The sequence below is a fragment of the Callospermophilus lateralis genome, chromosome 18 (genome assembly GCF_048772815.1).
Source record: "Callospermophilus lateralis isolate mCalLat2 chromosome 18, mCalLat2.hap1, whole genome shotgun sequence".
Taxonomy (NCBI): Eukaryota; Metazoa; Chordata; class Mammalia; order Rodentia; family Sciuridae; genus Callospermophilus; species Callospermophilus lateralis.
Window position 1 is genome coordinate 59,092,471 of NC_135322.1, and position 20,862 is coordinate 59,113,332.

A 20,862-nucleotide genomic window follows, 5' to 3' on the forward strand; every position below is an offset into this window, starting at 1 on the left:
TTTCCACCCTGCCACCGTGATCACAGAAGCACGGGTTGCAGAAGAGCCTCCCCAGCCAGAGTCTCTGGGTGACAACAAAGGGCAGAGCCAACCCCCACTGAACATGGCACTTGAGCAGAATCAAGCCATCATTGCTGCCCCTCAGGGAGGAACAGAGAGGCCAAGGCAGTGGCTCACTGACCTGAACCCAGCTCCTGAGCGGGTCCCCTGCTTCCTCTCCTACTCTGCTCCAGGGCTGGGAGCCAGGGAGGCAGAGCAGCTGGACCTGCCCCACCTTGGGAGCACATAGGAGCCTGATGGCACCTGCAGCCACTGAGGAGGTGGAGGCAGTCAGACTGCATGAGGCCAGGAGTTCCAGGCCAGCCTGGGGGACACAGTGAGACCCTGTCTCAAAGTGGGGGGGGGAAGCACACAGGAAGGAAGGCCGGGCAGCAGGGCTAACCTGTCATCACAGAGGAGGAGGAGCCTGAGGGTCCGGCACTGGGATGCCGGCTATGTTTACAATGTTACCGAGTGAATAACTTGCCCTAATGCTGAAACCTCAAAGTGCCCCGAGAGTCACCACTTACTCTGTTTTAGGGATGCTTAAAAGGGTTATCAGTTTCTGCGAGCCCATGGCAAGGAGGGAAAAACTGCTGGTACCCTAAGTGACGTAAAATCAGCATTCCTTCAAATGTCCTTGTAACCAAGTAAAGTAGGCATTATCTACAGATAGTGTGAGTGAGGCTCAAAGAGGTTAAGTGAATGTGCTAAGGTCCCATCGCTAGCAATGGGCATGTCATATAATAGGTGCTTATCTGGGCAGACACTTGTCAAATGCTAGCCCCGTCGGAGGCTTCCTTAAGACTCGCTGCGGATCAGCACGTGTGGGGGAGTCTGTCTGTGCACACGGCGGTTTCATAGCTGCTGTTTGACAGGTGAGAAGACTGATTGATACTTCAGTGTCCAAGGTCTTCTCCACTGTGCACTGTTACCCAAACTGTGCTCTCTGGAACACAAGGGTTCCACTGATCTGCTCCAGGGCAGGTGAAGAGAGATTGAAGGTCTTATGCCATGTTCTTAGAGCAACTAACTCCTCATATTCTTTATTGGTCTTTTTTTTTTTTTTTTTTTTTTTTAAGAAGATCTTCTCTAAAAACAATTTCGCGTGACTTAAGAAAGAGAAGGGGGAAGACCTGGGAGCCGGCAGTTCTCTAAAACACCTTCCTCACTGAACCTTCCAGCAGTCTGTGAATGGAATCCCCACTTTTCTGTCTGCCGGGCTGAGAAACACCGCTCTTTTTTTCTTGACTGTCTGTTTCAACCATCCGGCATCGGCTGATATCTCCAGACCCTTATAGGTCTATACTGTGGATTCCAAAACCACCCCGGTCTGAGTTCTGATCTTAGCTCCTTGGCTCTGAGACTACCCGGGCCAGATTTTGTCCTTTTTTCAGATGGAAATCATGAAGACCAACCATTTTTAGCCAGGCCCTGGTCTAAAATCACCAAATAGTACCGATGGAGAAACATCTGGAGATAAAGGACTGCCCAATCCCAAGAGAGCTGTGGGCCCCTCCCTCCCTCTGTCCCGCCCACACTTGCCTCTGGGTCATTTCACTTAATTAAATATTTTCTTAATTTGGACTGCTTACCCTGAGGACTCTGGCTCCAGACCTACATTAAATAATTTAAACAGCAAATTAAGCTCAAATAGTGAGGGTGCTAGCCTCTCACCCAACCCACCTGCAAGACTTGGGATCTCTTTTCCAGTACAGGGCTGGAAAGATGGGGTCCTAAAGACACCACATCTGTAACTCCAGGGCAGGGTCTTCTGCCTGGACCTAGGACTCTGCCTCTATTGTCCAGGATCTCAATAGAACTGTCCTCAAAGAATCACAAGCCACCACCTGTCTCCCTCAAAGTGCTACCAGTTAATTGCTTATCTGGAAACATATCTGCAGTGGCTTCTTGTAGGATCTAGTATATGCTTTACAGATACGTGCTTGTTACGTTTTCCCAACAATGCCACGAACAGTTTGCAGGGTCTCCCGTTTGACAGGTGGAGGACAGAGACTTAGAGGATAATTCTTTTGCCCGATGTCAGCTTGCTGGGAAGAGAGAGAACTGAGATGTCACCCAGGGATCCCCCTGCACAGCCTGTGCATGACACCACCAAGGACATGCTCTTTGGGGAGTCACTGGGTGGCGGGCATGGGGCTCCTCATCCATCTCTGGACAGCCCTACAGGGAGCCCTCCTGAAGCTGCAAGTGGTTACCAACGCAGCTTTGACATTGACGGATGGGTCTCCTAGAACTCTCCAGGGGAACCTGAAGATCCCCAGTGATCTCTTACTCAGTAGATCATGGGGAACAGTGATTAGGAACAGGGGTTCTCTGGGCAGTGGGCTTGGATTTGACCCTGCACCAACTCTGACAAGCTGCCTGACTTTAGGCAAGTTATTTGATTTCTCTGTGCTTCGTTTTCTTCATTCATGAAATGATTATAGTGGTACATTCCATAGGTGATCACGAGGACCAACTAACGTATAAAACACACTGAGGATAGTGCCCGGCACATAGTAGGTGCTTGCTAAGTCTTAGCACTATTAACTTCATTATACACCCAAACACTATGAGCTCCCAGAAGTGGAAGACCCACGGATCTACCACGCATCTGGATGTGAGAAAAATATTACTAAAAACTCTGCAAATGCCTTATGGTTATATTTTACTTTTCAATGTTCTTCATGCCTGTTTTCTTAGTTGATCTTTAAAACTCCCCATAGCAAGGTCACCACAATCCTCCCCAGAGACATTCAGTGACTTTCCCAAGGCTGTACAGCACAGACGGGCATACCTGGATCTGTTGGTCAGAACTCAACAGAAACAGAAACAACCATGTGACCTCCCCAGGGACACAGATCACAGAGGAACTCCCGTGAGGTGGGGTGTAAGCATTCCAGGCTCTACAGACTGGCATGCTAGTCCAACCACAGAGGCTAGGTCAGCTCTGCCCAGGGCAGAGAGGACAGCTGGGGGCTGCCACCTGCTTTGTGTAAACAGGATGCTCTGGAGAGTCACTACCCCAAACCAGGTGTCTGAAGTGGAAGGACTACTCCCAGGAGCCCCAAGTCCCCGCCCTCCCGCAGGAGCAGGCCAGCTGTTGTCTCGGACACTTCTGGGGAGCTGTCATCCCTGAAGCATGAGCCGTGGCCTCCTCCCCTGCCTGTCTCTCTCCCTCCCTATCGCTGGAGTGAAAAAACCCAGTCCCTTATCTCTTGTCATTGCTAACCATCCCCTGACCCTCAGGGACCAGGAGCTACTGTAGTCGGGTGACCTGGCGATGCTGTTCCCATACCCAGGTGTCCTGCCTGTGGTTCACACTGCTGTTACCTGCACTGGCTCACCTTCCGGTCCCAACCCGTGGGCTGATGTGCTGCTGGGCTCCTCCCCGGCTGTGTCACAGCGCAGGGAGCCCGGGTGGTCCTCCAGCCTGTGGCCAGGTGGGAAAGCAATGAAAACCCTGGAGTATCCTGACCCCGTAGCCATCTTCACCTGTCTCTCCTGGCCTGGCGGTGTGTCTGTCCTCCGAGGGAGTGTGACTTTCCTGTTCCCTGGCTGGGCAAGGAGGGGAAGCCAGAGGCTCGGGGGGAGATGGAGCTGCATTGAAGTAATAGCCCTGGTGCATTCATTGATACTTTGAGCCAAAAGACTCACAAGAAATATTGCAAAGAGCTCAGCCTCTTCTGGCTGCTGGGCGTGTGCGGGTGGGCCCTCCGGCAAGGCCTGCCAACTCCCCCGACTTCCCCTCTGGCCGGGTATTCGTGCCTTCCAATTCCGACTCCACCTAGCAGCTGGGGTGATCTTACAATAGGATTCAGATCAAGTCACGCCCCTGACTCAAGCCTTTCAATGCTTTTCAATTCCTCCAAGAAGAAGAACTGAAGTTGTCACTGGGGCCCAAGGGACCCTTTAGCCTCTGGCCCTAGTCACTTCCCACCCCCACTGCGGAGCTGAGCTCTCCCCACCTCTCTGGCTGCCTCTCCTGCATCCCCCACACTTCTCTTCCTTCCTTGACCTGTGGGTTCCGAAATCTGGATATGTGCTCGGAAATGGCTTCTCTTACTTACTGTCTTATTGGTGTCTCAAATTGGCCACCAATTTGAGAGCATAACACAGTTTCTGGCACTGACGCAGTGGAGGAGAGCTTGGGCTTCAGTGCCAACCAGACCTGGTGTGTTGCTGTCCTGTCCTTGGGTGATTTGGGGCCACATTCATCTACCTGCGCAAGCTTTTCTCCAGGGCTGGCAGAGAGGGCAGGACACCCAGGGTGCCCAGCTGCTGCGAGAGCCGCTGCTCTTCGGGAGCAAGGGTCAGTGTTTGAAACTCCCCGTGGGCCAGGACCCTGCTAAGCGCCTCACTGGCATGTCTAATTTCATCCTCGCAACAGCTCTGAGGGCCTGTGGTTTTCACTGACTATTTTAGATGAATAAACCGAGGCTTGAAAAGTCTGAGTAACTCACCCAAGATCATTCCGTTAGGCGTGCCAGACCTGAGTTCTCTCCTAGTCGCTGTATTTTACTTCCCTCCAGGACTCAATGAAAGAATGAGTCGAAGGCATGAACACATAGGAAGTGCTTAGACTGTGTTCAGCGGGAGAGGAACACAGACGGCTGGAGGGAACTCTGTTCCTGTGGCCGAAATCCCACACCCCAGCTCTGCAGCCGACACTTCCCTGTTTACTTTTAGTTAATAAAATCATAAAATATCATTGGATCCTAATGGGACCCCACGGGGGTTAATTACATGGTGGAGAATTGTCCTTGAGCTCAACCACTGTTGGTTTAATAGATGTACCTTCAGAAAAAGATATATAGCACGCGGATCTTCACAGAGGAAAAGAAAGATCCTCCTAATGCAGATGAGGGAAGGGAAAAGTCCGCACTCAGCATCCAGCTTGCTATCAATCCTCAGGACACGTTTCCTGCAGGATCTCGGGGTTCTTCCTGCCATGGACTCTGGAATTCTAGGACCCTTGGCTTCCAGCCAGAGCAGTTTCCCAAACACCCTGAACAAGAGACTCCTTGTTCCTTCTAATTGAAGTCTCCCAGAAAAAAAAAGAAAAAGAAAAATTCCTAACCCTCTGCAAATACCAACAACACCCTCCACACACCACTGGGTCATGTCTTTCCAGGACAAGAGGTTCCAACCAGTTTGAATCCCTGAGACTCAGGTTCCCCATGTATAAAATGGGATAGTGCCATTGGTTTCCATTAAGTCAGCTCATTTCCGCTCATTTCAGGTGTACTGGATACAATGTAGCAAGAGCCAATGGTTTCCCTGTGTTTTCTATGTGAAAAGTACACCATCCTCAGTGCTCAGACCTATCTCCACCTCACACACTCTGATACATGTTGGTAATAACATCTTCATTTTCCAGCTTCGGGGAAATAAGGATGAACAAGATGTAGTCACTGTCTCCAAAGAGCTCAATGTTGGAGGAAACAGCCAAGGAAAATGGCCCTGCAAGGAAATAGAGCTCGTGTGAAGATGGTACTCGCTCACAGTGAAGCAAGCACACAGGCTGGAATCTGAAATGTTACAAGGGCTAGAGGATGCACATCAGACTCAGAGACATTGAGAAACATGCCAAGGATGCACAGCTGCCTAGAGATAGATCCTGGATTGAAATCAAGGTAGTTTCAGCTCCAAACCTCTACCGTTCCCGTACCATTTGGACTTCTCAATCACACTCTTGGCTGCCCTGGGGAAGAAGCCATAGTTTTTTGTTTTTTGTTTGTTTAACGTAAGTCTTACTGCATATGCAAGATCATACTGCAGTGACCCAATACACAGGAGAGGAGTAAGGAAATAGAGCTCGTGTGAAGGGCAGGGGCAACATCTAGATACCTGAAAGTGATGGAGGCGCCCTTTCCCCACAGCAGAGGTGCTCAGGGAGCAGATCTGTAGCGCCACCTCTGATTGCATGCACAAGTGCAAGAACTAGCCAGCTACCAAGACAGCAGCCACACTACCTGCAGCAGTTCATAGATACCTGGGGACTGTCCCTGTGCCTGGAACAGCCTGGAGGCATCATAAGCATCTAGATGTTGCCCCTGCCCTGCGGGAGCTGACTGTCAAACCCAGGAGGCCAGTGCACACACAATCCATCTCTGAAGGCCATGCAAAGTGCACACAGTGAGCGAGGCCCCTGCGAAGTGCTCTGGGGGTGGAGAGAAGCTGTGATTAAATCAGAGAGGCTTCTTGGGTAGAGATCAGTCCAGTGATGGCTTGCTTTCTGGGACTTTGGGCAAGCCACTTAATAGAGCTGAACATTGTAAGGCTGAATTTGATGAAGGCTCTGAGCACTGGGAACTCCGCGGACGGAGATGCTTGTTTCACAAATACCACACACAGCTGGGGAACTCAGAGGGGTGACAAAGCCCCTGCAGTAGCGTGAGTAGGTTTCCAAATTCCAAGGAGGGGACACGATGTCTTCTGCCTCAAAGTCTTCCCCAACCCAGAGAGGAAGATCAAATGACGGAAAAGGAATTTTAAGGATTTACTGAGTGATAATAGCCTTGAAGTCATTGTAAAAATGTTGCCCCAACAGATTTCTCTCCTGGCATGAATTTTTTTTATATATATATCTTCTTGGGCTTTTCCTGATCCATTGGTCAATATTGTTTGATAGCAGATAGTATTATGATGCTGGAACACAGGGCTTTCTATGTGGTAAACCCACAAGGGTAGCTATTGGTCTCAATGACCTGTTTCCCTTCCAGCCCGGTTCTCAGAAATTCCACATGGCGTCTAAGAGGAGGTGGTACTCCCTAGCTTATCCTTTATGGTGGGTAGAATGGACTCTCTCTGAGGACAGGGGGACTAGAGGACTTTCCTCTGCACTAGACCAGACCTCATTGTAGGAATGATGTGGACCCTCCAAAACTCTGAAATGAACTTTTATCTTTATTATTTTTTTGATTCTTCACCACAATCTACAAGTATGAGCTCATTCATTCATCCACATACAAACGTTTACTGCAGAGCAGCCCCTCGGGCCACGGGCACATTTTGTTGAGTAATGTGACTTCGCTAGGTAAATTAGAGATACTGGCTGTCTTCGTACTGAAGACTGAGGGCGTCATGGTCCCTTCAGATCTGGGTGTGGGTGGTCAGCTCCAGGACCTCCCTGTGAATACTGAAATCTTTGGATGGTCAAGTCCCTCGTGTAAAGTGGCATAGTATTTGCCCACATCCTCTACTATACTCAAAATCACCTCTGAATGACCCATAACACCCAATACAATGTAAATGGTTGTTATAATGTGTTTAGGGGATAGTGATGAGGGGAAAGAAGCCTGTACATCCCCAGAATAGATAATTTATTTTTCTGAATATGTGTGTGTGTGTGTGTGTGTGTGTGTGTAGTAGGTCGAATATAAGAATGCAGAATCCGTGGGTAAGGACAGCCCATTGTAAACAAAGAATTGCAGAGTAAGATAAGCCAGTTCTTAAAACCACGGTGACAAAGGTAGAGCTTTGTAAGGAGCTTCACAATGTCAGTTGATCCACTTCACAGAAAGAAAAAGCGGGGGACAGAGAGGTTCAATGACTCCAGCAAGGTCACGTGTCATGCCCACTGTCCTCCGGAAGGGCCTGAGGACTAACAGCCCCAAGGTAAGAAAGTCATTGGCCTAAATAGAAAGGATGACTTTTCAACTTGGAGGGGATTTGAAAAGTTTAATGTTCTTTCTTTGTTTTCTGTGTCTTGAGTAATACAACGGAATCTATCCTGTGCTCATCATCATTAAATGACCTGAAACCACAGAGTCTACCTATACACACCTGTGCTGCAGATATCAGGATTTCCCCAGTCACTGGAGCCAACTCAGGCCCTGGGGGATTTGGAGAGCTTTGGAAGGGACTTCCTGGCACCCAACTGTGCCCATCAGCATCCCTAGTTCCTTTTCCTCCTTGATAAAAACGCTGATCCCCATTGGGGTCAGTCTCAATGGAGAGCAAGAAGCCTGGGAGAGAGCTAACCGACTTAACCCTTCCTCGGGGGGACTTAATTTGCTGCGTTAGCTGGGGGCTATGCAATGCCTTCTGGCTCAGATTTCCTGCTCCCCTCTGACCCGTCCTTCTCTCATAAGGATTAGGTCTTCCTCTGGGATTGGACTTGGAGGCCTGCTTTTTAGATGGGGATTTATTTGAAACGGGCAAATGAAACTTATCTAGCCATTAGCCTGTTGCAATTATTCCTGTCTGCTCAGCCAAATGAGAGCTCAGACGGAGATCCCAGAGCTTCACCTTGACCACACCGCATCCATCGGTGAGTGTGGAATTTCTAGGAACGGCCGGAGACCAGGCGCATCTTACCCTTCCTGTGTCCCCACGACAGCATTTGGTTGATGCAATTTGGAGATGGATGTGGACTTTGGTTTTGCTTTGTTTCATATTCTGGTTTCCTCGACAGCTCGCAGCCCACAGCCACTTCTTTGGAGAAACACATTATTTCCCATTGACCAAATATAGAAATCATTCAGTGACCGTCCCGCAAAAAAAAAAAAAAAAAAAAAGTCATTACTTGCTTTCCCCCAAATTCTTTATCCCATTGGCTATGGGAATTAGATAAGATTAAGTTCTTAGGCAACATCAACTTATGGGGCAGACAGATTCTGTGCTGTTCAGCTGTGTCAGGACAACATTTCTATCTGCTTAACAGAAGACAATGTGCCCAACACACACACTCAGACAGCCACACGAGGTCTGCCTTAAGTAGAGCAGCATTAGGTTACTTTAAGGTGACAATTTCTAAATGAGAGCAAAACTGTGTAATAAGATTTAAAAAATTGGGCCCATTCTTAGTTCACCAGCTCCCCAGCCAGTGACAAAATATGCCATTAGTGGCCACAGCACGATTCTGAAAATATACCTTCCTTACGATTTAACGCTTTTTTTTTTTTTCCCTGTGAGCTAAAAATTACAAAGCCCCGGATTTCATCGCTCTTGCAATCTATTCTTTTCCCCTGACTTCCTGTTTTCATGAAATTTTAATCAGGCACTTAAAATAAATAGCTATGCAGAGCTTCTCTCCCTCCCCCAACGCCCGGGATGGATGTTTTGGGGAGTGATAGTCCAGAGACCTTGAGAACGGTGAGTCCCATTCTGCCTTGGCAAGACAACAGAAATTGGGACACCTCTGTCCATGGCCACATACTCAGAGGGGGACAGAGTGGTCCTGGTGGATCAAAGACCTAGTATGTTGGACTTTTTCTTCTTCCTCTTCCAAATATTGACAGCAATTTGGTCAATATAGAAGGCAAACAAGATAAAACACAACTACATTATTGTAGGAGAATGAAAGAAAAAAAAGAATAAACCACAGTAAACTTTTCAAATCCCTTTAAAGTAGGGAAATTAGCTATTTAATATGGGCTGCTACTGGTTATTGGTAACAACTTTGAATGGTAAATATTTGAATCCTCCTTATTTAAACAAAAGATGCCTAGTGTTTAAAACCTGCAAAGATTTGGCACTCTTTCTTTTTAAATGAAATGATTCTATATACAAATGACATAGAATAATACTTGGGTCACAGAACCATTATATTAGGAACAGATGTCTTTTCTAGTACTAAGTTCACGTTTCAAGGACCAAGGAACAGGAAAGAACACTGCAGAAAGAACAGGGTCACCACCACCCATGCTCTGTAGGTCGAAGCCCAAGGAAAGAAAATCCTTAGAGACACATGAGGAAACCAGCCTCCTTGCCTGCAACTCCCAGTCTTCCGTGGGACCCCTGGTGACCAGCAGGGAAGACTCAATTCATCAGTGAAAGTGCAATGGAACCACGCGGCAGTGGTCATCCTTTGACGCCCAAGAGGCAATGTGAATCTTCCTTCCTTTTCTTCCTCCAATGCCACTCAGTCCACACTATCCACAGGTTCTGATAAATGGCCAAAGATGGTGAGCTTCCTTACTCTGGAAGTCCAGTACCTGGCTTTAAATACTAGGAGATGTGTTCTATACTTGCACGGTGAGCTGGTAAATCTTTCTTACTGGACACACACACACACACACACACACACACACACACACATACACACACACAATGACAGCAAGGAGTCCTGGTTCTCATAGAATTCTGTGGTGTCAGCACCTCACCATTGCCAATTTCAGAAAACTGTGGCATCCTCAAATGTGCATTTGAGAGATGGGTAGTGACTCCCCCTTGGTGACATCTATAATACAGTAGATGCAAGTAACAAGTACATAGATAACAGTGTTGTGTGTTAAAATAATTAGGAAGGAAGTATTTTTGAGTACCTAACCACATTAACAAAAAAGAATTTGATTGTAAGCTTACATAATTTAATTTTTTTAAGAGAGAGAGAGAGAGAGAGAGAGGAGAGAGAGAGAGAGAGAGAGAATTTTTAATATTTATTTTTTTTTTAGTTTTTGGCGGACACAGCATCTTTGTTTGTATGTGGTGCTGAGGATCGAACCCGGGCCGCACGCATGCCAGGCGAGCGCGCTACCGCTTGAGCCACATGCCCAGCCCCAAGAGAGAATTTTTTTAATATTTATTTTTTAGTTTTCGGCGGACATAACATCTTTATTTTATTTTGATGTGGTGCTGAGGATCAAACCCAGCACCCCATGCAGGCCAGGCAAGCGCGCTACCACTTGAGCCACATCCCTAGCCCTAATAATTTAATTTTTAATAATAGCTTTCCACAACAACTCACAAAATTTCTGAAATTTAACAGTGGGCTCTTGTGAGATACTCCAAGCACACCCTGGGGCATACCCAGGTTGCAGGGGAACCTGGCTGGAGAGCTCTATTCAGTTGGAAATGGCTTTGTGTCATTTGTGGTTCAGCAGTCTTGCCTATTTCTAGGGATAAACCATATTTTTGGCTTTGTAATAGTTTGGTCTTGGTATCCCCCAAAGTTTCCCAAATTGGCCACAAGATACCAGTGTTGTCTGTGTTTGTTTGTTTGTTTGTTTGATGTAGAGTTTCATCTTCTTTGATGTCTCCAAATACAGCTCCATGTCAGCCTTCTTACCTTGTTTAAGTGGAATGTAAATAACTTCTGAAGAGAGGAATCAGCTCTCCAAACAAAAGAAGTCATTCGGCTGTACAGAACCTCATGAAAATATTCCCCTTCCTACAGGCCCAGGGGATAAATTTCCATTTCGGAAAATAAAAGAGATTAAATTTCCACCAGGTTGCTTTCCTAATGTCGGTGCTGGAGAGCACACAGAGCAGGCAATCTGGGGTGCTGCCCCTGATGGCGGGGGTGGCGGGGTGTATCCCATCATTTGGTTACATCTATCAAGACCACTTCTTAGTAATAATTATTTCATCGTATTTTTTTCGAAGTCAGGGGCATCTGTAAGAATTCCAGCACTTTGCAGAAGAGAACGCCTGGAGGCGTTGGCAAGAGCCCCCGGAGAAAGGCCTCCCAGTAAGGTGGAGGCCTCAGGGTGTTGGCTCCAGACCAACAGAAAAGAAGGTGAGAGCTTCGCAGCAAAAATTAAATTTGAGGATTCAGCTCAAGTTTCCAGGGACCTCTTATTCCAGTATTTTTCTCTGCCCTCTTTAATTCCTTGGCTGTGTCCAATTCCAAGGTCCCAGCAGCCTCCTACCCCTTGTCTTGGCAGTCTCCACGAGCAATGGTACGGTTTTCTGGAAGGGTACTCGTGGAGAAGAGCGCCAGGCTCCTGCGGTTGGATGCATTGAGCTCCTGTGAACCACCCACACTATCAACAGACACCGTCCCAGTGGCCGGGAAATCATCCTGGTCCTGGCAAATCCTCACCACTTGGGTAGGAACTGAGCAAAATTATCCAAGCCAAGCAAAACCGAGCAGTGCGGGGCTCTCTGTGCTGAAATCCAGATTCAGCATGAAGAATCTTGGCAGAACTATCGCTGGGCTGAGCCCTGGTTAATGTCACAGCCATATCTCAAATAACCCGTTCTCTTAATAAAACACAGTTTGACTTAAGGCTTTGAGATATCAATTTGAGGAGAGAGACCTATCAAGAGGGAAGCCAGAGGAGAGCCTCCTACGATATTAGCGCTCTTACTGGATGCATATGCTTATACGCATTTCTGACAGAATAATCCAGTACTCTGAAGTTGAAACTGGCTCTCTTTGGCTTTTTTTTTTTCTTTTTTTTTTTTAATTTACAATCACTAACTATTCAGGGATTCTCAGAAATGCAGCGATTTCTTGGAGCTGGTTGCCTGCAATACTGTGACTTCCCTTCAATCCCATCCAGGCGGTTGTGACCTGGTGCAGGATTTCCCTGCGTTTGCATATTTATAGGGTCTCCTCCAGCTCCACTGAACAGAGCTGGGTGCCAGCAAGAGGAAATCAAGCTGTCAGGAGTTTCTATTTTTGTCCTTACCTATAGTCTTGGTAAGCCAACCCACGTTCCCCCAGTGGAGAAGAAAACCACCTCTTCAGGACTCCACAGCTACATCCGGGGCATCCTGAGGCAGACTGGGATGGGGGACGTGGACTGGAGCAGAAGGCTCCAAATGCTAGCTGGGCTCTCGGTCAGGAGCTCTGCCTTCCCCTGGGACAAAAGTGGGAAGAGGGTTTACTTTGGATTCAGAGCCCCTGAGTTTGCTCCAGCCTCCACCTCTCTCTAGCTGGAAGCTGGAAATCTTCTTGGCTATCCCGAGTCTTGGTTTCCTTATTCATTAATAAATAAACAAGCAGAAAATGAAAAAAAGAAAAGGGAGAAATTCTCCACGGGGGACAGTCGGGTCAAGGGTGTTCAGAGATCTGTCTACGATTTTAGCAAATTCCCAAGTCTATGATTTTTTCCAGAATAAGTGATTTTTAAAATAAATGTTAATAATAATAACTACGATAAATTTAATATCTCAGAGGGTTTTGGGGAGAAGTTAGACATAGAGCAGATCGTTGACATTTAAAGAATGCTGGCTGAAAATACAGATGGAACACAGAGACTGAGCACTAGGTGGATATAATTTTGACTCAGTTTCAGACAAGGGAGGGTGCCCGTGACAAGTACCCGCCAACATCCTTAAGCGGGGCCCAACCAACCACATGGGTTAATAATGTTCTCTATTCATGGAGGACCGGACCTTGAAGAAATCCCCAAATGTCTTCTCTTAAAGCCTTGGTTACTTTTATATCTCTTCTAGCTTCAGAACACACCCGCAAGATGCCCATTTGTCAGATGGGGAAACAGACACAAAAGAATAGTGGTCTGTCTGAGGTCTCCCAAGAGGTTCGAAGGGGCCAGCAGCTGATGGACATTTGCAGTCACCCAAAGCCTTTTCCAGTTGGCTGTCCCATCTCATCAGGGTCCTGAGGGTCGGTTACAATTCAGAACCCCTGAGGGCATTAAAAGAAATAGATGTGAATATAGGTCGGGTATCCCTTTTCCCAAATGTTTGGAATGAGAAGCATTTCCAATTTCTATTTTTTTTTTCAGATTTTGAAATATTTGCTTACACATCATCAGCTATCTTAGGGATGGGACCCAAGTCTAGACAGGAGATTCATTTATGGTCCACATTTGCCTTAGACACATATAACCGTAAAGGTCATTTGAGACAAGACTTGGAGTGCACCTGCATTTTGAGGATGACCTGACCCATGAGGTCAAGTGTGGAATTTTCCAGTTGGGGCATTATTCTGGCATTCAGAAAGTTTCCGATTTGGAGGCATTTTGGATTTCTGATATTCAGATTAGGTATACTCAACTTGTACTGAGAAGGTTTTGAGCCCTATTTATTAAAAAAAATAAATAAAAAGTACATGCCTTTGGAAAACATGCACAGAGTGCACTAAATGGAAAAACTCAGGATAAAATATTTAAGGATGTTATTAAATTGTATAAAGTGTGTTTCTTTTATAAATGTAAATGAACATATGTATCAATGCCTCAGAAAACAGATAGAAACAAAACCCAAGTGTCAATAAGGGTTTTTCTAGTTATTGGGAGAATGACCGAGTGACTATGATTTTCATTTTTGATTTTCTGGATTTTTTTAAAACTTTCTTTAATATATGACTTTTCTAACAAAATAAATCAATAAATAATTGTTTCCTCATATTTTTTTTCAAAATCAGTTATGATTGCTTCTTTGCATAATTTTGATCTTGGAGACAGTAAGACTTTGGGCCCTGGGGTGGGAGAAATGGGGCTTAAATACCCTTTAACCATTTCCCGGGGCCAGGAAGAACCCTGGAATCCTGCGAGTGGCTGATTGGGGAGATGGCATGGGGACAATGGCCCAAGAGAGGGGGAGCCAGAGACTTACTGTGGACCTGCCCTTCCAGTAAGATCGTGGGTAAAATCACAATAGCCCAAGCTCTGATCTCTGAAAGTCCAGCCTCAGTGAATCCTCCAGATGAAGAGCAGGTACCCACGTGGGACATCTCGACTCCATTGCTATGGAGACTTCACAGTCTTACCTCACCTGAGTGTCTCTCAGGAAGAACTTCCAGCTCTCCCCAACTCCGAAGAACTAAATAAAAGACAGGCCGAGCAATCAGAGCAAGAAGCCTCCATTCTCTGGACCTCTTCCCTCTGAGAAGGGTGCTGGGAGGAGTTTCCTAAGGGCGGGAAGCATAAGGAAGCAGGGGCGGAGGAGTGTGGGAGCTCTGATATCCCGTCCTGCTGTCCGAGGGTTCTGGAAAAGGTTTGTGCAGGCAGGGGCCAGCAGAAAGCCCCCAAGGAAGGCATGAAACACAGGTTGCCTATTTCCCTGTGAATTTTATACAAACAACAATAAATTGCTGCTGGAGTAGATCCTAATATCGCAGGAGCGGGTGCCAAAGTTGCACTGGACCGACTTCTACTAAAACTTACGTTGGTCATTTATCTGAACTGAACTGGGCTTCTTGCGATCGGATTTGCTAAATCTGGACCGTGGGTTGGAAACAGTCCCCAATTCTGGTCTGAGAAGAGTGAGGTGAGGAGGGTGGTCAGTAGGGGAGGCCCCTCCCGGGGTTCTGTCCTGAGACCAGCATCACTGGGTCACCTGGGACAGATCTCTAAAGCAAATAAGAGGGCGGATCCTTGAGAAGCAGCTTAGATGAGCATTTCACTAACTGCAGGGGAGAAGGAAGAAGCTGTGTGCTACGGACAAGGAGCCTGTGCATTTGGGGGCAGTTTCTTTCAGCTGGAATCTCTAAATCCAAGAGATTGCTAGCTTCTCAGGAGTCACATTGAGTGGTCTGTACTCAGAAAAGAAGCTCCAAATCATCTGCCCTCGGTAAACTCAGGTCGTAACTAGTAAGAAGACGTTGAACGAAGTACCCTGATCAGATCCTTAGGAGAAATGGCACCATCTCACCCCATGTTCTTTCAGACTTTTAGTAAAGTTGCATGGGGTCCTCTGTCAGGCACAGTAATGGAGAAGGTCCGTGTGTGTGTGTGTGTGTGTGTGTGTGTGTGTGTGTGTTGCCAGACCAAGATGGACAAAAATAACACAAAAGAGCCAGCCAGTGCCTCGGATGTCTTTGAAGAAGCACATGGATCTTGTCTTACAGTCCCCCAGTGGCCAACAGATCCATGTGGTCAGTACCAGCTTTGCACAGTTAAAAAAGAAAGAAAACAAATATCCAAATATCCGATATCATTGCTGAGAGCTGGCCTGTGGGTCTCCGCCGACATCTGAACTGCTTCACACAACCTCCTGGCTTCTAAAAATAGATATTCTGTGGTACATATAATTTTTATAAGATGACTAACACAGGAATGCCCTTGGGGATAACTTAGTGTCTTCGTTTCTCCTTTTTCTCTCTATATTTATCTATGTCTTCACTGGCTTCTTTGGATAAAAATTAGGCGGTAGCAGCTATGGGCCAAGAGCATTAGGCAGGAAATTACTTATCCATTCTTTAAAGGACTGTAACATTTTATCAACGGAAGAGATATCTACGTATTTTTAAAGAGGGACACAGCAAGAGAAGCGGAGGTCTCACTGTCCCCCAACTTACCAGCTAATGTTGCAAGAGCGCTTTCACTCAAGCCGCACTTGAAACTGCAGTCCTTTGAGGAGAGAGACCAGAACCCACTTGGAGAGGTGACTGGCTCAGAGTTGGCGGTGCAGAAGTATGGCATGGGGACAAGCAACGAGATTTTATTTCTAAGCTTTGAAGTCGTTTTGCCCCCCGCCTTCCGATGAAAATAGAGCTCCAGCAAAATATGTTATGACTTTTCTCTCTCTCAGCTAAAACAGCGAATAGATAAAGACGTCGGTGCCGTGCACTCTGTGCCTCTCGTGACCCTGTGTCTCCCTTCCTCACTGTCCTGCCAACGCAGTTTTGTCCTTGTGATCAGAGACGTGAGATCAGCTGCACACCTGGATCTCAGAGAGTAAGGATTTTTTTTTTTCTGAAAAAGTGCCAGAAATCTGTCTCGGACTGTGATAGCTTGCAGCTAAGTGAGCACCTACACACCTCTAAGTCTTGAGGCTTTACATGCCCTATCCTTCGCCCCCCAGACCTGCGGCTTACAGAAGACTGCCAATTGTCTACCTTAAAGACTAGTGACCAGTCTCTAACCATTTCCTTCTCAGGGCATTGCCTAAAAGGGGCCCAGACCTAGAGAGAGATAAGGGGGGAAAAGAAAGACCCCCACTTCTGAGCCCCGATTTTGCCAAGGACAGTGGGAGCTAGCTTCACCATCTCTAGGTCTCAGTTTTCATTCTCTTGTTTGTTGGTGTTATGACAAGAGCAGTGGCAAAAATGTCCAAGTCCTCCCCAGGCTGGCTGTGCAGACAGGATGAACTGCCTCAAAGTCCTTCCGGGAACCCGGACCTCCTCTAGGGAGGCCTTCCCGAGGCTCCCTTCCCTTTCACACCACGGCTCTAGTGCAAGTCTGCGGGGGCAGGTAGAGGGTCGGTGCTCACACTAAGGAGTCCCTCGGAGACCCCAACAATTGACAGTACCATTTTCCAACACCATCATCCTAACATGTGTCTTCCGGGTTTGCCAGAGCAGAGGAAGAGAGTCTGACCAGTTCTGCTCCAACTGTTAAGTGACTCCACCCAGAAATGACATCGGCCACCGTTACCACTATTTTATTGGCCACAAAAATTTACATGACTATGCCCTGTGGTCAAGAGGTGTTTGTTTGTTTTTACATTCAGGAAGGGAAGAAGAGCTGGAAATAGTAAAAAGCGTAAGTATCACTTATCACATGTTTCTGTCACGTGCACAGTTCACGAAAGATGGGAGACAGCGTGCCACAGCCCTGTAGGAAATGTCCACTAAGGCGATGACCAGTATTTGCATGTGTGATTTACTCTCACTGCATTTCCAAAACTGGGGTTATGTCCAGTTCACCTTAAGTGTTGCGGGTTAGGAAGACAGTAGGTGCTAACTAAATACTAGGCAGATCGCTAGATAGATGGTGATAGACTAGATATATGAAGAGAAGCCCTTCTTAGCTATGAGACGTGCCTGTTGTAGGGCAGCTCTCACCAACACCATCTTGAGTACCCGACACGCTCTCTATAAAACTCTGGCCCAGGCAGAGCCCATGAACTTTAGAGCATAGAATTCACTGCCAATTTCTGCTAGTTGAAAATAGCAACAAGACATGAATTCTGTGGTGGAGTTGGTAGAAAGAACTTCTGGGTGCGCACCAGCGTTTGTGAGTGTGTGGTTTTTTTTTTTTGTGTATGTGTGTGTGTGTGTGTGTGTGAGAGAGAGAGAGAGAGAGAGAGAGAGAGAGAGATCGAGAGAGATCTACTTCAAGGTTGTTTGACTTTTGTTGTTATTTATTTGTTGATTCTTGTAGTAGAACAGAACTCGCTCACGGTAGTTTTCTAATAAGATTTAACATCTGTCAGAGTGAGATCGTCCTTCTCACTCTTCCTTTCCAAATGAAAGGAGAGGTCATGCCTTCTATTTCTCTTTTCTCAGTGCAGTTTGTAGAATAGAATTCACACCTTGCAACCAGGCCAGTAGGGACTCAAATTCTGAATTTTCAGGTCCTTAAGTCCCCTGCTGCCCCTGAGGCTCAGGGTGCTCATCTGTGGAACGGGGCGAGGCAGTTCCCAGGTCACTGGGCGCCGTGGGCACCTCCTGCAGTGGGGGGTTCAAGGCCTGAACTATAGAAAGCGCCCGATCGATGGCGCCTGCATTCTGAGGTTCCCAGGTTTCACATTCCGCCCCTGACCTCACGGGGCGGGGGGGGGGGGGTAAAAGAGATGCCAGCTGTCTCACTGGCACCCAGGGCCCCTGGGTTTGAATTTTGCTGATCTGGCGTTTCAAGGTGGCAGATCTCGTGGCATCCCAGGAATTTCTAGGAGCCATCTGTTCTCAGGCCTGTGTGCAGCAGCGAACAACAACCTATTTCCACCCCATAGGTTGAGTTCCGAGAGCCGCCGCGTGAACTCCACGCCAGAGCAGCATCCTTCTAGGGCCAGGCTTGACTGGGAACAGAAGAACGATGATTCTGGGCCTGAAGACTAGCCCCGCAGACTCAGTGCTGTGTGACCCTGGGTGTGCCCCTTCCCCTGTCTGAGCACCTGTGTTCTGGGCTGTGGAGTGGAGTTTGCAGTAACAGCTTCCTTTTGGAATCCTTGTGGGAGGGAAGCATGACTTTGAATATGAAGCACTCATCACAGTGCTCCACACAGCAAGCCCTGGGGGACCCCGGAGGCTCAGGACCTCCGGTGTGTCTGGATGGACCTGTGGGGGGGGGGGCCCTACAAGGGAAGCCAGGACACAGTGCAATGGAAACAGCACATCCGAGTGTGACTGTGACTGTGACTCGGTCCTGTCCCGAGACTCATTTGAACTGTGAAAATATTCACCACATGGCCAGCTTCGCCATTCAACAAGAGGTGCTGTCCCGGCAAGTGGCTAAGTGGTCTTCCCGGGGTGGATGGAGGTGCAGCCTGGTGAGCCTCGGGGGCTCCTCTCTCTCTCTCTCACTCCTTCTCACTTTCTCTCTCTGGGTAAAGTTAAAACACAATAGAAAAGGCACCGACACCATTGGAGGAAGGAAGGCTCTTAGGAAAAATGCTATTAGAAAATTGCCTGTTTATAAACAAAAAAAAAAAAAGAAAAAGAAATCAGGTCAACATCCCATGTTCAATTCCAAAATAAATTCTAGATGTGTTGAAGATTTAAATGTCAGATACAAAAATCATAAAAATGAAGAAAGTAAGGGCAAAGTGAGGACTAATGTATCTGGGGAAAATCTGACTAAACACTGAAGCAGAGAAAGGCTATCTTAAGGTAGAGTACATTTCATTTATAAATGTTATAAATGTTAAAAACGTAAAAGTAATTAACAGGCCAGGATGCATGTGGAAAACATTGCCTCACAAATATGATAAAGGGCAAGCACCACCATATGTAAATAGCTATGAGAAATCACCAAGAAGAACACCAACATCGGTGTGAGGTAAGGGAAGAAAAGGACAATTTACAGAAGGAAGATTAAGATGACTGTAAATAAAAATATGGAAATGTGTTCAAGAGCAAAGATATGAATATAGGATATTGAAACAATGAGACACCATTGAGCCTTGGTATCAGAGAAATTTCTACACAATGAATAATTCTATCAAGGCGGTGAGGGTGAAACAGTCTCTCATAGAATTTGTGGTAGGACAAGCTGTTTCAATCTTTGTGAAAAGCAATTTTATTTTATGTATTGAGATGTAAAACCCCACACTTTCACAAATAATTCAATGTGTTAGAATTTATGCTAAAGAAATAGAGTTTCTGTATAAAGATGGTCAGTGCAGTGCTGTTTAATGGAGAACATGTAAACGTGCAATAATAACCTCATGATTGAATGATTTCATTTATAAAGAATAATATTCAGCAGCCTTTAAAAATGATTTCAGAGACAATTAATAATAAGTAATTCCACAGAGCCTAAAACTTCATGGAAAAATACAGGCTGCTTCACTGGACAGATACCACATGATCATAATCATGAAGTATGCATGCACTAAGTGGCACCCTTCTCCAGAGACATTTTTCTGATAGTATTATGAATGATTTTCAGTTTTTCCTTTGCTCTGTTCTCTAAGTGTTGGACGATACTATTTCTATAATAAAAAATGCATTTCTCAGCCAACAGGACCGGAGCAGTTCCTCTGGAGCCCCCATTGTCAGGTGCTCCTGCTCAAGGGAGGACTCAGACCACCGTCAGGGAATCTCTGCCAACCAGAAATGGAGGTGGGCGGGGCCTCAGGGGAGGAAGTGGCCACCCAGGGCGTGCCTCTGGGGATTATATCCTGTCCCCGGCTCCTTCCTCTCTTTCTCTCTGCTTCCTGGTCCTCGTGAGCTGAGCGGCTTTCCTCCACCACATCCTTCCACCATGATTCTTGGCCTCACGTCGGACCTAGAGCAACAGAGCCAGCCAGCCATGGACTGAAGCCCCCAAACTATGAGCCAAATCAACCTTCATCCCTTTAAGTTGCTGTTGTCAGGTATTGTGGTCATCATGACACAGGTAGCCCCTGAGGGCGTCCACACACCAAAGCCTCTCCAGCCAACTCAGGAAATACCCGCTGGAAGACTAGGCAACCCCTGTGAGTCTCTCCTCCCATCAGCCTCCCACCCGGCCCATCTTCCTGTGGCCCATCAGGAACGCCCTGTGAGCCCCTATGTGAAGCCGTGGCCCATGCTGGATGTCTGCTTCCTGGTGTGCCCCACTGAGCAGGTGGCCTGACCTTGTGAAGGTCTGGGTGGGTGACACAGATAGACTTTTTCACAGCACAGGCTGAAAGTAAAGGATTCCACCTCTTCTTTTGCAAGTGGGGAGGAGAAGTTACCTGCAGGCTTTTGGGAGACGGGAGAGGTCTAGGTGTGTTGGTCCATGAAAGAGCTTAGCAGTGTCTGGCGCA

General features: G+C 47.0%; 1 protein-coding gene across 5 annotated transcripts in view; it reads right to left on the reverse strand.

Moving 5' to 3' along the window:
- Maf (MAF bZIP transcription factor) overlaps positions 1-20,862 on the reverse strand; it is a 310,546-nt gene that overhangs the window by 240,809 nt on the left and 48,875 nt on the right. The window contains exon 3 of one of the 5 annotated variants that reach the window (XM_076838506.2): positions 4,090-5,505. The exons of the other annotated variants lie outside the window; for them this stretch is intronic. The gene's annotated coding sequence lies outside the window, so the exon portion shown is untranslated. Of the gene's footprint in view, positions 1-4,089; positions 5,506-20,862 lie in introns of those variants that run through there. 5 annotated transcript variants of the gene reach the window in all.